Source organism: Passer montanus, unplaced genomic scaffold (genome assembly GCF_014805655.1).
Source record: "Passer montanus isolate IOZ18808 unplaced genomic scaffold, ASM1480565v1 scaffold13, whole genome shotgun sequence".
In the NCBI taxonomy this organism is placed as follows: domain Eukaryota; kingdom Metazoa; phylum Chordata; class Aves; order Passeriformes; family Passeridae; genus Passer; species Passer montanus.
The window spans coordinates 517,135-534,853 of NW_024359832.1; the positions used below are offsets into that span (position 1 = coordinate 517,135).

Sequence of the window (17,719 nt, forward strand, 5' to 3'; positions counted from 1 at the left end):
GTAATCCCTTGCTAGCTTTATTGAGTGGTTCTTAGTTCTAGCGTTATTCATTTAGTGAATAATAGTTTGCAGTCATTCACTAGATTCAGAAAATTTTGAAGTGTAAATGTGATGTTGCTTTTGTGCTGTTGCCTCCAAATTAAGGAGTCTCAGCCTTCTTAATCTTTCATTGTAGGGCAGTTGCTGCAAACCTTTTTTCTTTGTAGTTGCCTTTGTCTCTACTTCATTGGGTCCCCTGTGCTTTGGAGTCTAACTCAACTGAGATGTGGTGTTGCATGTGCTGCTCTGGATAAGGTAGGTTTTTTGGGGGGCAGTGGGGTGGTTTAAACTATATTCTTCTGACTTATTCTTAATACCTTTCCTGAGGGAGTGCTGCAGTTGTTTCACTTGGAGTCCTGCTGTATGTTGAGCTGGTGGCTTCAGAGAAACATCAGGGATGACTCTTCCTTATGTTGTCACTTTCAGTTCTGGACTTTCGATAGAGGTTTTAGATTATTATTTCTATGCACTCAGGAACTTAACTGTTGATCTGTTGTCTTTTACCATGCTCAGTTTCACAGAATTCCTTAGCTTGTTATTGACTTCAAATTTTAGGTCTTTTTATGCAGTCTTTTGTTTGAAATCTTGTATCTGCAAATACAGGTGACTGCTTTTATGTGATACTGATTTTCCTGGCCAAAATCTTAGTGAGTGTGAGAAATGCTGATGATGACCCTCATAATGGTGCTCCATGTCTGCGCATAAATAAAATAGGCAGCATACAGCTTGCTTTCCAGTTTTTTAATGCTTCAGTGTGCATGCAGCCAAGACATGCTTATCAGTTTTTAAGTTAAATATTTTGGCAGATCATTGGTGGATGATAGTGAAGTACTAATGTTGTATGGGTGAACTGATTCTGATAGACCAGATAAGAGAAAACAGTCTAAATTATTACTCTTGTCATTATTAGTGCTTATTCAGGTAGCTCCCACAATACTCACGGTGCTGCTTGTGAAGATGGGAATACTTGTTCCTTTCTCCAAAGAGATCACAAGAAGTGCAAATAACAGATGAAAGTTGGAGGAATACTATAAACAGCTTAAAATGAAAATCAGCTGCATGTCAAATTGTGATCATAAGGAAAGCAAAACATGGGGAAAAAGAATTTAATAAAAACAGAAAAAGGAGTTTGGAAATGTAAATAGATAAAATTTATATTCCAACAATCTAATGGTAACTTCTCTACTCATTTATAGCCTTCCCTCCAAGGAAGAAGTTCTTTAACAAAAATACTCATTCAAAGAGATATTTTTTTCAATTGTTTAAAATTATCATTAAATTCAACCTGAATTTCTACATCTATACTGGCCTCAAAGCACCCTAAAAACAGACTTCCATGCAACAATACCCAAAACTTTATGCAAGTTTCTACAGACCTTCACATTGAAAATTACATTCCTGCTATTTCTGCATTTGTCTTCAATGCAAATTTCTGCATTTGTCTTCAAAATTGTTAAATTCCTCTTCTGCTTTGCTTATATGAAGTAATATATGAGGAATTAAATTACTTTCACCTGTCTTTAGCCATCTGAAGCAAAGGCATCTAGTTCGATCTCACCTTCTGTTATCTGCTTCTGATACATAAAGGTCTGTTGCCATTCTCATGTGCTGGAGCTCCTGGTATGGCTCTGCACAGGAGAGTGCAGACTTTTCCAGTGTCCCCTGTCCTGTGTGACAACTTTTTACAAAGAGCTGAAAAGGCAGCTTGCATTTGGGCACCTGTCATAATTCTCTCCACCAGACTGCTAAGAATTATTTTCTCTTGACCATAAAGTTAGCTGAATAAAATTATTTTGAAAATCATTTTTGTAGTTTCAGGATTTTTTCTTTTTTGTTTTGGTGTTTTTTGCTGTATACAGGAAACAAAATATCTTTGTGCTTTTTGTCTTGTGTACTTACAATATATTTCATCAGTGATAATTTTTTTTTGTTTGGATGTATTTTAAATCCTACAGTTAGTAGCATTTTATTAATGACTAAATGATAATTATAATCCATTAAAAGATACAAGTTCTTTTTGACATAATGTGCTGGATATCTAGATATATAAAAGACATAATTCTTTCCTGAGTTTTGCCTTTCAAAGGCATATTTACTACAAACTTTCTTGCATATTATCTGATAAATCAGTTCTATGGTGTCAGGAACTTAATACTATTCCCTGAAATCTCATACATAAAATTAGACCTGGATTATAATTAGTTTTTCCTTAAGGATGTATATGATCTTTGTTGCACAAAAATTGCTTTTCCCACATACCAAAAATTTAATCACTCTGACCAATTCTGAAATAACAAATAATGCAAGCTTGGTATCAAAGTATTGATTATCTCCTTGATAATTATTAGATAGTTTGAAAGAGCAATATATCTTTCCTCAGATATTCAATTAAGATTCCTTAAAAGATTTATAAAAAAGCTCTAGTTAATCAGAAATTTTTTTTAGAAATGTTGGTAGTATTTGTTTTACAAATGGACCAGACAAAAGCCTTCTCTTCAGAATTGTGCCATGTGATTTGTGCTGGGTATCAGTGGATTTTAAAATGATGTTTAAGCAGGTATATATAAATCCGGCATTTTTTTTCTGTAGAAAGGAAGACAATTTATTACTATTCCTATTAACTGCAGCATAAAACCAGTGGGAAAAAAAAAGAAGAAAGGAAGGGGCTTAGTATATTGCAGTATATGTAAAGGCTATTGCTTTTTTGTCAAAGGAAGGTTGTAGCAAGGAAGCAAATCAGAACTGATGAAAAAAAATATGATGGGGATAGGACCAGAAGGTTGGGAGGAAAAGCATAGATTGGCTGTTCCGAGCATATGTATCTCAGGATATAAATGGGTAGTGACCAAACCACCTGTAATGACTTATGAAAGTCATGGAGAACTGAGAATCTGTCACTGAGATGGGATAAATATATTGCTGGTGGAAAGCATGATCCTAATGATTACAGCACTGTGCAAGAGTCTTAACTTTAAGTCTTGGTAGTATATGAAAACAGATGTCGCTTTTGCAAGCTCTCAAAGCTTACTGAGTGATAGGATAAGGAAAGAATGAAGAATAGCAGGCAAAAGTAACTTCTACATCATCTGGTAAATAACAGACAAAAACCAGTGATACAGGAAGCTTAATGTATGTAAAGTCTAATGAAGTATTGTGATAGTAAAAATTCATAACATAGTGATTTGCAAAGTCTCATTGAAAAATTATTGTAAATTGACTCAACACAGAAGCTGAAAAATGTCTAAAAGACTGAACGTAAATAAAAGATAATGATAAGCAGCAGTGTATTGAGCTGGGATGTGGAGGGCAAGAGGTGTGTAGTGAGATGTCACAGAGATCAATTTTACGTCTGATCTAATTTAATATGTTCATTAGTGATTAGCAAATGATATAGCCAGCATGTTAATGAGTTTCTTTAGATGAACATGTACTAAAAAGCAGCACAAGCCATTGAAGTTAGTTCAGAGATCTAGAGAGGTTAAAAAAAATGAGGAAGCTATTTGATCCAAGAAGCTGCAGAATTTGATATGTTACAAAAAATTATCTATGTCTTTGAGACATAGATAATTGAGGGGCTTTTTTTTTCCTGCTATAAGCACACCTGTTGTTGAGATAACAAGAAAATAACTGTGTGCAAGTCCTGATCAATAGGTGCCATACATCTGCAAATAGATCTGTGTGCCAGACAAGAGGAAGATGGCAAATGCCTTAGTTTCCCCTTGTTAGTGTTTACACATGAAGTAGGTTGGCATTTCCACAGTTGCTACCACGTCCACAATGGCTAGTTCTTCTTTGCTTTCTGGCATCATCTACACTTCATATTTTCCAATCACCTACAGACAGTAACATTAACTGGTATAACAAATATGAGCAGAGCAAAATAAAATAAAAGAATGATTTATTATTTGAGTTCATTTACGTGGACTTTCAGGCTTAAGACCTTTCTCAATTTTCATCTTTAATATTTTAATGCATGTGAATGTGTATGCCTGGATTGTCAAATGAAGGAAATATAATAAATAAGAAATATATTGAATCTCTGTTTAGGGACATACTGATTTATGGATGTGGTTTGGTGCATTTCAGACCTGTGAACACTCCCAGCACAGATGGGAATTGATGGGAATTGAGAAACTTTATCTACCTCGCTGAGGAGTGGTAGCTAGGTGTAAGATGTACTAATGGTTGAGGTTTGACATTCTAATGTTTTCCTTTATATATAGATTATCCTTATTGATTATATAAGACCAAAAAATAGAAAAAAAAAAGTCAGACTTGGAGGAAAAAGGAGGACCATTCTTAATCTAAATAATGCTTGAAAATCATAGGAATAAAGATGCATTTTCTGTACTCAGTTAAGAAACACATTGACAGAGACATTGCCCATAAATGATGGGGAGATAATCTTTCCTAAATTACACAGCTAGGTATTTTCTTATTAAGCTATTTGGCTAATGCTCTTTAGTCTGTGTAGCTTTCACTAAAAAGCTTACAATTCAAGAAATCTTTTCATTTTCAGACAAGGGATACAGAATGCAAAACACTTGAGCAGAGAGTGTTTGAGACATCTGGTCACGAATCAGTCCTCAGTGCTGGTCCATGGATAAATTTGAGTAGCATTGGATATCCAGAAGAGGGCACTTGTGGCTCTCCAGTCTGTCTGCTCAACCCAAACCACTCTGCACTACAAACCTTGTGACTGGGAGTCGGGGGGAAGGCTGGAGAGACTTATCTGAAATGAGCCAAAGAACTAATAAGCAATTATGGGTTTTACACGGCATCAGTTGAAAGGTTTGCTTGCAGGTTTTTGCTATCAATGGGCATATTTATCACACAAGCTGCTATCAAAAAAGAATGACACCTTTCAAGTGCTTTCAGAGCTGCAGCTGGTGGCTGCAGAAAGCCACCCTTGTACCAAAAGGATTAAAAGCATTTTCTGCTAAAAGTTCAGTCTAACCTATTAGACTTGATAAGTATTTAGACAGTGACACTGGGCATTTGGGGGCAAAAAAAAAAAAAATCTATTTCTATACTTGTTGTAGAGGAAAGAAAAAAAAGTTGATGGAATGTTGTACTTGATGCAATATAATTCTGTATTTGAGGTTTTACATGGAAAATAAGATATAAAAAATTTGACTGCTAAAGTTTTTAAATTGCAGATAATTATGCCTTTGAAACCAAAGTAAGTGTTTGAATACGATAAATGGAGGTGATGTTTACTGGTCACATGGCATTGAAATCATGACACCTAAGTTCTAGTATATGAACTGAGCAGTCAAATTTGCTTTTAAAGAGTCAAATCAGGAAGACTGAGATGCTTTAATTTCTATGCCTAATAAATGAGACATAAAATATGATAACTTCTAGGGGGATTTGTATGAAGTTAGAGGAATAAAACCTAATCTGAACTTCACCCTCGTATAAGCACGTTTGGTAGCAGAAGAAATATTTTGGAAAAAATCATAGTATTTAGTACACAAAATTAAATTATTTTAAAAGTAATTTCCAGTTCATTTTTTTTTTTTAATTGGGAAAGTTCCCATGAAAAGTTACAACTGAACTGAATGATGCCTGGTGTTATTGTGCAAAAGCCTGAGCTCCAGTAAACGCCTCTTCCAAGGGGCGCTGGACCTTTCCATAGTTTCCTCCACTGTTTTCCTGGCATTAACAGGACTGACTTCTGACATATGTAAAATTGTGTCATATGTCACATGCAGCGTTCTGAAGGCTAGAGTTCAGTGGTCCCCTGGGCTTGAGAAAAACATTTTTTAAAACTAATTGCAATGCCAAAAATGTGTTTGTGTTACATACTTTGTTAAACTTTAGTAGAGTGTAGTGACAAATCTTAAGAGGTAGAAAATAATCATTCCAACATGTATTGACACCATTTACTTACAAAAAAATGAATGCCTTTTACACTTACCTCAGCTGAAACTTCTCTTTGTTGCTGATGGTGAAGAGGGCCAAGTGAGTGAGAATGTGTGTCTGTGTGCTATCTCTGTTGGGAGGATGTGGAGGGGTGTGTAGCAGTGGCATCTCTTTGGTTTTTTTATTAGCTACTTTTTGCAAATTAGTCTTGCTGAATGATTGAATTGTATACATTTTTAGCTACTCTCCCTCCAGTTGCTATAGCAATGCTGCGGCTATCGTGATGTGCGAGTCTGGGCTTTAGGGAAAAGATTGCGAGACCAGCTGATGTGGTTTGAATGAAAGGGAGAAGCTATCTGACATAATTCTTTTGACAGGAAGGTTTGTTTTTTCTATTGATCAATACTAGTTGAGAGAAATCTCTTTTTGTTATAAATCTTGCCTTGTTTAGTTTTTCCACTGAGATTTCAACACATCAAACTAATTGAATAGTACTAGATACAATTTGTAAAGCAGTATCATCAAATTCATTCCAGTTATCCCTCTACACTGTATTTCTCACCAGTGCCCTCTTGAGTTCTTATTAAGTGAAATTTGATGAGCTGTGATGATTGCAGGATCACCTTCTTGATTCACAAAGAAGCTGCTGAGCAACAATATTCTACAAAAGATTACAAAAGAATCCCCTGATTTCTACCCCTCCAAAGACTGTGTTGCATATCTGTTCAGGTTGGTATGAATGAAAAAAGAAAAATGGCATTTTTTATTAACTTATCTGTACAGTACCTGTGGCTGAGATGATCCTAAATTTAGACTGTCATATTCTTACCGCTGACTGAAAAATAGGTAATGAAAAGAAAATAGCTGCATGCATTCTCAGGAAATGAGAGACCTGGAAGATATATGACTGATGTAAGTGTCTACTCCATTTAAGGGAGCAGAACTGAGATGTAGTACATCAGATGAGGTTTGTCATTCCCAAATTAAAATTTGTGTATTGAAGAGTACACACCAAAATTGCAAAAAAACGCTGTATGAAAAATCATGAGTACACCTCTTCTATGAGATGGTAAGGATGAGGAACCAAAGAGTGTGAGGGGGTGGGGAGGATGTCTATGCATATTAGTAATGTTTTACAGTTATGAAAACTCATAAAGGTCTAGACTTGTACCTACTTAAAAAAAAAATAGCCAAATCAAAAAACGAATGCCTTTAAAAGTGCCAGGTAGTGCCTATTATCATGCACTTAGTTTTTTAATTTGCTTGTGTTAAAGCTTACAGGGTTGGTCACGATTAGTGTCTATAGTCCAGTAACACATTATAAAGAACAGTCAGAGGACTATTACAATACTGGTTATGTATTCTTTCTTGCTGTAGGCAAGAAAGGTATCAAATGGTTCCACTACAAGTCAAATAAGAAGACTCCAGTTGTAACTGGTATAAATGTTTCAAGTTCTTCTGCCATTACAAGGAAGAAAACAAGAGGAAGTGTTAGCATACTTTTGTATAGGAAGTATGGTTGTAACCAAAGCATAATTTATTTTTCTCCATGTTTTCATAGACATTAGTTATTGGTGGACTCCTGACTGAATCTGGAATAAGCATGAATCGGTCCTTGGTCTATAACGTATATGATGAACAGAGCTGGTATTAATTAATATGTCCCACAGCTATATTTTCTTCAGCTTTCTAGAACTATTTTTTTCTCCTGGAATGTTGTCTGAATTTTTTCCAGCACAGACACTTGTAATGGTTGTTGCTAAATATAGCAAAATTAAGTATTTGCATTTTTGAGAGCTCTGGACGAGCATTTTTAAAGATTGTAAGGACAGCAGAAACATACTTAATGAAGGGTCTAATATACAACTCATGAGATTCATTTGAAGTCACATGTAGTACTAAGGAACACAGAAAATTACTTCAGGCTATAGGAGCCTGATGAGAGAACAGACAATTTCACTAATTAAACCCTATTATTGGTAGGAGTGAATATGTTGAGGAGGCATACCTCATGGTTTTAAGGAGACTAGATGGAGCCTGCCATAAGCACTGATACCACACATCTGACTTCTGTTATCCAAAACATGCACACATAACATGTAACCTAGGTCATTGTCAATTGCTCAAAAATATAGATTACCATTTTTTCTTTTTCAGATTCTCCTGTCAACTGACAGGCATTTAATTCTACTGGAGGGTGCTGGAAGGTATGGGATGGCTAGAAGAATTTTTGTAGCCAGCTGAGTCATTATCTGTACAGTATGTAGAAAATACTTCATTCACAAAACAAGTATCCAGGTACTCCAAGATGCAGAGAAACAATTTTATTATACAGCTATAATAACATACTATAACCTGTTCAATTAAGTAAATGTTTTCTTAACTGGTGCAAACTGTATCTTCTCAACTCTAACGGATTTTATTTGTTCTTTAGTATCCCTTTGGCATATTGATTCAATGAATATGATCTACTGTAGCAGCAAAACTGATGTGCATAAGGAGGTCTTTGTTGGTTTTATCTTTTTTGCAGTCTGCCACTATACACTGCCATCTCCAATAAATTTATTCTTCCATCATGTATGAACCTCAGGCACTCACTGTAGGTTTCCTTCTTCCACCAGTACCATACTGCTTCCTCTCTTAATTTGACTTCAGGCTCTTTCCACTAGCTTTGTTCTCTTTGCTTGTCTCTCTTAATACAAAACACATCATGATTTCCTATAATCTGAGAACTTTGAATCTTAATTACTCCATATGTCTCTCCCTATATTTATTCCCTTTCAGTGCTTCTTGCTTTGCTTCTGTGAATTTCATTATTTGCCTTTCAATCTGGCTTTAGACTCAATACTAACAAGAGGTAGTAGTAAGTGCTCACTAGAAATACTGCTGAATAAACAGCCCAATTTACTGTCAGGACTTCTTATCTGGTGGTTCTGGTTCTGAAAATAATTCAGCAATTACTCTGAGCAACCAGTTCATTCCTCCTGTGCTTCTCTTCTCAATTCTTCAATTATTTCGTCTATCTTCTCTTAATAGAGTGATTTGGAGAGAATTACTTGCATAGAGTTAGCGAAAATGGAATCATGCAAGTGCAGAATGTTAGAGGTTGCAAGGGGCCTCTGAAGCTCTCTTATTCCCACACTCTGCTTAAAGCTGGCCCAATCATCTCAGCTTCTTCACTGAGTTTTGAATATATCCAAGGACACAAATTGTATATCCTCTCTGGGCAGCCAGTCTCATTTTTTGGGTATTTCTCTAGGTGTTTTTACCTCTAGGGATATTGTTAGTAAGAGTTTGTGCTGTTCTATAGTCCAGGGGTCTTCTCCTTGGAATCTAATATTCTTCATTGCTAGAAAGAAACTTTGTATTTGAACTGAAGTTTGCTACCCAAGCAAATTCTTTTTGTCTGACAAATTAAATTAAAATTGTTCCTAGGTTTAGAAAGAGGTTTCCATATGAAAAATTTTTAAGTTCATCATTAACAAGTTATAAATAAAATAATATAAAACTCTTCTGATTGTTTTGTCCACTGGATAATAATTCAATGTGTTTTTTTACAAACACACCAGGAAAGCTGAACCACATTATTGCTTTTTTATCAAGTATGTGTATGGTTTTGAGCATTCAGCAATTGTTATTGTTGACACCAAAGTGAACAATATGACAGCTGCATTTTCAAATGTTGAATCACAAATTCTCTGATTTCGAAATGTGTATTACAGGTAACTCTTGAAGTCAGTACTGACTAAGATGTCAAATAACCTCTCAGAGTAAGAATCAAATCAAGACCCCAGAGCAACATGGGAGAATGTTGTATGCTTGAATATGACAGCATTTTATCATAGCTGATAAAATTGCATATAAATTAACCCATCATAACTAAAGTAACATATGCAATCTATGCAACCATTCACAATGGGATATGCTCAGTGCAAGTGCTATGCAATTCCCAGTTCTGTAACCCTGGGGAAATAGATGGACTCTGCCATTGTCTTATTATTGTTGTATGACTAACATGCTGTTTCCTATCTATGCCTGCTTAAATACAGCCTTCAGAACTGAAAACTGAGTTCTATTCAAGAGTTTCTTAGGGCTGATCTATAGACATACGCAGTTTAGAAATGTGAAGGAGTAAAGATAATCTGCTTGAATAGTAAAATTACGCAGGGCAGGATATCCCTATATCTCCCTCTTTCAGTCTGAAATTGTATTCGTTTGACTTGCTTTTAAACTCAAACTAAAGCTAGAAATTTCCTTTGGATTAATTACTTTCTTCCCAGTATCTCTTAATCCTACTTAGTCTTTCTCCTTGATCAGTTTTCAGAGATTTGAGTGATTAATCCTACCTGTCCCAAGAACAGAGCTAAGAAGAGAGACTTCATTTTTCATAGTTGCCACACTTCCAAAAGTAGGAAAACCTGTGACAGAAGTAAGACAATTTGGAAGCAATTTGTGGAGAGGTAGTGGTTTTCTCCACTTCATTTTTTTTAATTTGTGTCTTGAGGCAAATCTGAGCATTAAGAGTTACTTCCATCCCATTTGTCTATTCTGTGCTTCCCTTTTTGATTTGAGTGATGATCTTGGTAAATATTCAGAGCATTCAGCTCTATGTCTGCCATCTGCTTCTTGCCAGAGAGTTGATTGTCTGTGCCTGCCATATAAGAAGGGTTTTTCCTCAAAATCTATTACTTGATGCTGAGATTTTAAATTTAAAATAAGCTTACCCCAATACCTTGCTCTTTCAAATCAGTCTCAGGTTGATGTACACACAGTTTAATAAAATTTACAAAATTATAAAAGAATCCTCTCTATCCTTATTTGTTAGCTTTATCTGGAGCCACTTTTAAAACTAGACAAGACTAATGTCACAACTCAACAAGTTTCTAACAAAATAAAAGAAAACTTTGATTACAGATGTGGCAGGTGGAAAATATTGTCAACAAAAGTAATCATAAAGCAGCATAACAACTCCAAATTATATTTAATGGCAGTTCATTTTCATCTTAGCACTTCTCTTCCTAGAATCTCAAGGAAGGTTTTGGTTTTTAAAGCTACAGAAAATAACATGCCCATTTCTATTCGACTGTCTGACACTGTTATATCAAAGTAGTTTGAATGTCTATCATGTTGCCCCTTTGTTTCACAGTTCTGAGTATCTTTAATCCCTTTTTGCTCCAGACAAAATGTGCTCTTCCTTTTCTTCTGAAGCTTAAGAAATGTAACTGAATTTTTCTTATGAATGTTCTTGATTTATATACCTTTATGAAAGTTGTTTTGGTAACTCCTGTTTTTACCAGTTTTCTTCTGAGTTACTTCTGTTGCCAGTAAAAGCCCTTTGCCTTCAGGAAATAGTTGTGGAATAACTGAAGACCACTGAGTTTTTTTAAAGAATTAATTTGAAGATACCACCTCAGTCAATACTTAAATTTGGTTTTGTGTTGCCCCAGAGGAAACAATAAATTTTAATAAATCTCCTTTAGGCCAAATAAATATGCTTAATAAATTACTTCCAGGCCATAGCTTGGGCTTTGGAGATCATCCAAAGGAGATCTTCCAATCTCCTTTGACTCTCTTCATTTGATGTGCCTGAGCTGTGGAGGCACCAGATCAGTATAGCTGCAGGCAGCTGCTGCAGGAGGAGATAAATGCTTGCAACGTGCTTCTAGTAGTGGTCATACCAATGAATATGTGGCAATATGTTGTACCATAGCTTCAGCTTGACTATGTATTTTCTACCGTGATCATCTGTATTCTTACTCCTTTGGAAAACAAAGGAGATCATGTTGATGATTAAATCAATACCAGAGCTGGAAAATCTTGAACTGTCAGTAGAGCATTTTGGTTTTGATAGCCCATGCCTCTTTTCCTCTATACAGCTCATAGGCATAAATGTCCAGAATTTCTAACCTGATTGTGTCAAAGATACTTTAACCAACATAAAAACAGGAAAAAGATGAGATGCAGTTGAGCCAGGAGAAAACCCATAAAAAATCACCCCATCTCCTCCATTAAAATGACATCTGCCTCCATAAAACAGTCTTTTAAAATATTAACAGAAACCCTTCTACATTCACTTCCACAGCAGATGGGATGGAAGAAAGGACAGGGTTAGGATCCCAAATCCTGAAGATTCCTGAACAAGTGATGCAATATGCAGTTGACAATCTGGTTTATCACTGCAGAACAAAGAAGCAAAGCATAATTATTTTTTCTTATGCTCCTCCGTGTCCAAGGAAGAGAACTGGGAAGAAAGGATCCCAAAAGAACATACTTCTTTGGATGTGAGCTGTGTATATAATAAATCTGAAGTAGCATTTTTATGCCTTTCCTAATTACTTACTTGAGTTATGCTTCAGTAACTTTAGAACAGCTATTTAACTGTTTTTAGTTTAATTGCTGAGAGTAGCATTTAAATCTCACTGACTTCAGTACCAGCATTCATCACAGTCAAATTATATAGAATTATTATTTGTGAAAGAACGAACATCTTTTTTCCTATCTTTTTTCCCCCTGCTGTTCTTTTAGGTACCTTGGTTAGCACCGATCAGGAGTTTCTTGAAAAACTGTTAATTATCTCATTTTTATTATTCTAGTTGCTATCTTAATTTTAATGCAATAAGATTTAAAAATTAGGTATATTTAGAAATAGTTAATTATTTCTTTGACTCTAAAGTGTTGGAAGGTATAAGTTCTGTTGTACCTGTATGAGTACTGAGATAACACTGTAATAAATCTAAAAGTTCAGCTGTTACTTTGCCTCCTGACTCTTGAATGTGTAACCATATAACTTTGAAGTTATCTTTAAGTACTTCTCAGTGGATTTGCAATGTGGGATTGTTTTAAATGCATGGGAGAAAGGTGGGAATAAAGGTATGAGGGTGTGTATATGTACATGTGAGTATATAAATGTATATGTAGAAATACAGAGTAACTGAGCAGCAATGAAACAGCTTATTTCAAAATCTTCTGGAGGTCTGAGTGATATGTTTTATCCCCAAAATTTAGAGAAAAAATGTGGGTTTGTACTCTAAGCTCTCATCCAAACTTCTTTCACCTTTCCTCAGCAATCTATAATGGAAGAACAGGCTGAATGCTTAGATAACTGCATCTAGTTTCAGGGTTGGTTTGTTGTGTTTTGTTGTTTTTTTGGTTTTTTTTTTGAGGAAGTATTTGTTTGTTTTTTCCCATTTGAACTCATCTTACTTGGTTCTCAAAAACTTGAATTCCTAAGTTGCCCAAATTTAAAAGTAGGAAATGGAATTTCTTTTTTATTCTCTGGAAGATATATAAATAAATGTGCTAGTCTTTATGAAATGCACAAATAATGTATGTTCATAATATTACATGAAAATTAGCAGAATCATTAACTTAAAATTATATTTCTGCAACACACGATGAACAGGCCTCATCCTCTTTACAGGTGTTGCAAGTTGACATAAACATCTCTTCCAAATTTCTAGGTTCCTGGGAATCAATAGTGCATTTGTAATGCATGATTTGTTTATTTACACTGTTATATATATATTTAAAAAAAAAAAAAGGAAAAGACCATTTTGAGAAAATTAGTATAATTTTCAGATTTTCTTCTTGAAAACACAATGATTTTGCAGCAGTGTAACAGGTGTATAACCACTGCATGTCTTAAGATATGATGGACACATCATTCAAGTATATAAGTCCATTCATGTACTTCTGCAGTTGTGTTGATTTTCAGGAGAAAAATGTATATTTAGTAAACAAAATACATCATCAGTTTTATTTCATTCTTGTTAGGCTTATAATCCAAACATTTTGAACAATCAATAGTGTTATTTAGAAAATAAAATGCAAAGCTTGAATCAGGCTTCAGATTGTACACATATCAAATGATGTATGAAAATTGCAATCCAGACTTTCTCAAAACTTTACATGTGAATATCTCCCATGATGTAGAGAGGTGAGATTTGTACTTTCTTTATTATAAATGTTCTTAAATCTTTATTATAAATGTTTGAAACAGTCAGAGATAACAGTGGTAACAACCTTGATCTGTAATGGTCTTACTTTCTTTCATAATCTTTTATTGGGGGCCTTGCATAGGAAAGGAAAGAACAGTATTGCTGTGGAGATATGAAGGCTACCAGAGAGTGAACAAGGAGATTGAAATAGACAGGAAGGAAAAAATTATTAAATTGAAGAGTTGGAAAAGAGGTGTTTTTTCATTGTTTTTTGTTTGTTGGTTTTTGTGGGTTTTATTTCTATAAGGCTGGAGTGGGAGGGGTCTGACAGGGACACAAAAGGAGACCCATGTTACCAGTGACAGGCATTTAAGAATGAAACTGAGCTGGAATCCTAAGCTAATACTGACCTACTTTTTTTTTGTGTGTAAATATTCTGTGTGAAAATACAATGGCATTTTCTCTGTATGCCACTTTTAAAAACATTATTACCTTAGACCTGTTTCCCACATAAAAAAGCTCATAAAGTCACAACTGATGTTTTTCTCAGGCAGCTTTCAACTTTGGGAGTAGCAAACACCTTAATGTGCTTCTAAGAAATACTCTTCCCCTTCCCTCACCAACTCTCCCCCAAACCAAATAATAAAATGCGTTTTAGAAAGAATTAACTAGGACACCATTTCAGTATAACTTGGCAGTGCTGTGCTCTCTAGCCAAAAGCACTTCATAGTAAATTATTGCTTTAAAGTACAGGAAACCGAAGTGATTAGACGATTACAGATTTCACATCAGAAGGTACCTGACTTAATTTGGACTCACATACTTGCCTCAGCAGTGAAACTAGATATGAAATTTGCCAAAATGATGGACTTTCAGGCCTGAGTTACCCTATGAATCTTCTACCTTCTCATGTAGACATAATTTCAGGGAAATGAGGCAGGAAAGGGCAAAGAAAAGCCTTGTGAGACAAATCTGGATGATGGCAAGGAGAAATAATAGGAATGAGAGACAGAGATGAGATAGAGAAATGGTGGCAGTCTCACTTAGGAAAGCTGAAGTACATTGAGAGAACTGTGAGGAGATCTTGTGAACACTGGGGGAGCTGTGAGGTCTTGAGCCCAGCCTTGGAAAAAATGAGGATGAAATGGGGAGACTGATTCTGACTGCTCTGGCGAGCATTGCCAATAGATAGCTTGACAGCTAATACTTTTCTGTTCATTGGAGACTATTTTTGAATGTTGCTTGTTCTACCTCCTGTGCTAGTCTGTGAAGATATCTTGCTGTTTCTAGAGAATCCTCTCTATTCTCATGCAACAGCTTTGAAATAGATTTTAATGCTTCAGTTCTGGTGCCAAGCTCAGCAGGCATCTCAAAAACTGCTATTGATGGAATGTTACTTTTAATTTCTGAAATGCACACTGGGCAAATTTTGCTGTGATTATGTTATTTATGGCATCTTTCACATCTTAAGCAGCTGGTTATCCAGGCTTACCCTTTGTCAAAGGTTTTGTGTGTTAGCCTGTGTCAGTGTGAATGTGTGAAACTCCTGCTTGGTTGAAGTTAATGGAAGCTTGATGGAATTTCATTTGGATTCTCATGTTGCTCCAAGTGTTTTGCGTCTTTCAAAAATAAATACATTTAAAACAACAACAACAAAAAAAACAACAACTAAGGTTTCATATCCACCCAGTAAGTAACTTCATGTTTTGGGTTTCTTCATTGTCATAGGCTCTCATCAAAGTGACAAGTTAAATCAAAATTTTAATCTAGTAGCTCAGGACACTTCCATATGAGGCCTCTGGCACTGTAAGAACATGCCTGTGCATGGATCTGCCAGCATGTATCTACATTGCACATTAAAACCCCTATTTAAAGGGCAAACTGAGCCACTTAATAGCATTCTAGATGATCTCCACCTGTAACAGTGAAATCATTCTGCAATGTTTGAAATTTTTCAGCCATCAAAAAGGGAAAATTTGTAATTTTTTTTCTTCTGGGGTCTTCTCTATGACAGCAATTAAAGACTTTCTGTTAACTACATGTTAATTATCTATCATGTTTTCTATCTAACTGCTATGGATATTATACAAAATGTTACACTAATAGCTCTGCAGAAATATTCAGGTTCAGGCCTTTAGTTTTCAGGTTACATTTTCTGCAGTTGTACTTTTCAACTAGATTTGTCTTGCTTTTTTGTACAAATATTAATTACAAATTTCCAAATGCATTTGACTTTGAAAACAAAACAAGCAATCATTGATTCCCTTCCTCCAGACTGCAAATCTAACCAAAGATTAAGGTGTCAAAAGCACGTCCAGAAACACAAAAAGTTATTTTGCATTATGTTTCTTTTAGCAGTTTAGCATGGCTTTAACTGCAGGGAAAATTGCACCTGTATGTTGTATTTTCCATCTTAAATGTGAATTTGTTAGTTTACATTCAAATATATGCTCTCTGCATATATGTATGTATAAATGAGTTTATAGATTCCATCATTACAGCATCTTCCAAAATATTAAATTACAAGTAAGAGATTTTTCTTTAGCTTTTAATTGCATAAAGGCTGATTTTTGAGATCAATTAGGAGAGAGTCACCTGGCAGCAGAATAAGTCATATTCTCCTGGGACATTATGAGACTGTTCATTCCTATTTTCAGGTCCAAGTTTTCAAACCCAGTGACTGGAAGTTCAGTTTACTCTGTGGCTGGAAAGAAGCCCTACTCTGTCCTGTGAGTAGACAAGTGTTTCATCTTTCTGTGGGACACTTTCATTATAAGAGAGAGCTTGTATCTTTTTAAAGAGCTTTAGCAGTTATGAGGTCACTTGGTTTGTAAAGTTCATGCTCTCTCCTTTGTATTGCACCTGGTAGAAGTGGAAAAGGAAAAAAAAAGGAAATTTTGCAGGCTGAAGCTCTTATCAACTACAATAGTATTTTTATGCGGGTCATCCCATCTTCCCCCTGCTCCCTTTTTAGTCTTCTCAGTGTATGTGTTAGCATTTTTTTTTGTTGAGGGAAGAGAGAGATGAGACCATAAAGATAGCATTTAAAAGTAGCATTGATTAGGTGAACAGAGAAACTTAATTACAGTCCTTTTTAAGAAGAGAAGTAAATATATTCTGTTTGAATGCATTATTTTTTGTAGTATCTTCTAAACTATGCTGTTTATATAGGCAGAATGTGGACACACTAAAAACCTGAAAATATTTCCTCCAATTGCTGTTCATGATATCTTCACATTTTGACATAATTGTCTGCAGGCTTCTACATGCAGGTTGAATAAATGTGACAGTTCCTGCTTCTTAAAAGAAATAATCTATCAGTTTGTATAATTGCATTTTTCACAGTTCTGTCAACTGGGAAAGGTCTTTGACTAATAAGTAGTGCTCAGATGTAACTCAAGATGCATTCACCACTAAAACTGGAAACTCTTATCTGAATAAAGAAAATAAACAGATTATGCAAGAAGGCACTGTGCTTTAATTCGTTAATTAGTTAAAGGAAATAGCCCTGGTTTTGGTGGGGATAGAGTTAATTTCTTCACAGTAGCTGGTACAGTGCTGCATTTTGCATTCATTATGAGAATAACGTTGACAACACGGATGTTTTGGTTGTGGCTAAAGAGTATTTGCCCTAAGCCAGTGACTATGTTATTTTTTTTTATCTCGTGTTCTGCCATTGAGGATGTGCACAAAAAAGCTGAGGGGGGAGCATAGCATGGACAGGTGACCTGAACTGGCCAAAGGGATATTCCACAACATGCCCAGTGTATAAACAAGGGAGTTACCTGAAAGAGGGATGGGCATTGGTCAGTGGCATTGGTCAGTGAGTGATTAGCAATTGTAGTGTGGATCACTTCCTTTCTTGGGTTTTATTT

The 17,719-nt window shown here is 35.4% G+C and overlaps 1 protein-coding gene across 1 annotated transcript in view; it reads left to right on the forward strand.

Annotated features, from left to right (window-relative positions):
• The first annotated feature begins 207 nt into the window (after positions 1-207).
• SGCZ (sarcoglycan zeta) overlaps positions 208-17,719 on the forward strand; it is a 358,683-nt gene continuing 341,171 nt past the window's right edge. Inside the window, exon 1 of the mRNA XM_039698932.1 lies at positions 208-294. The gene's annotated coding sequence lies outside the window, so the exon portion shown is untranslated. The remainder of the gene's footprint in view (positions 295-17,719) is intronic.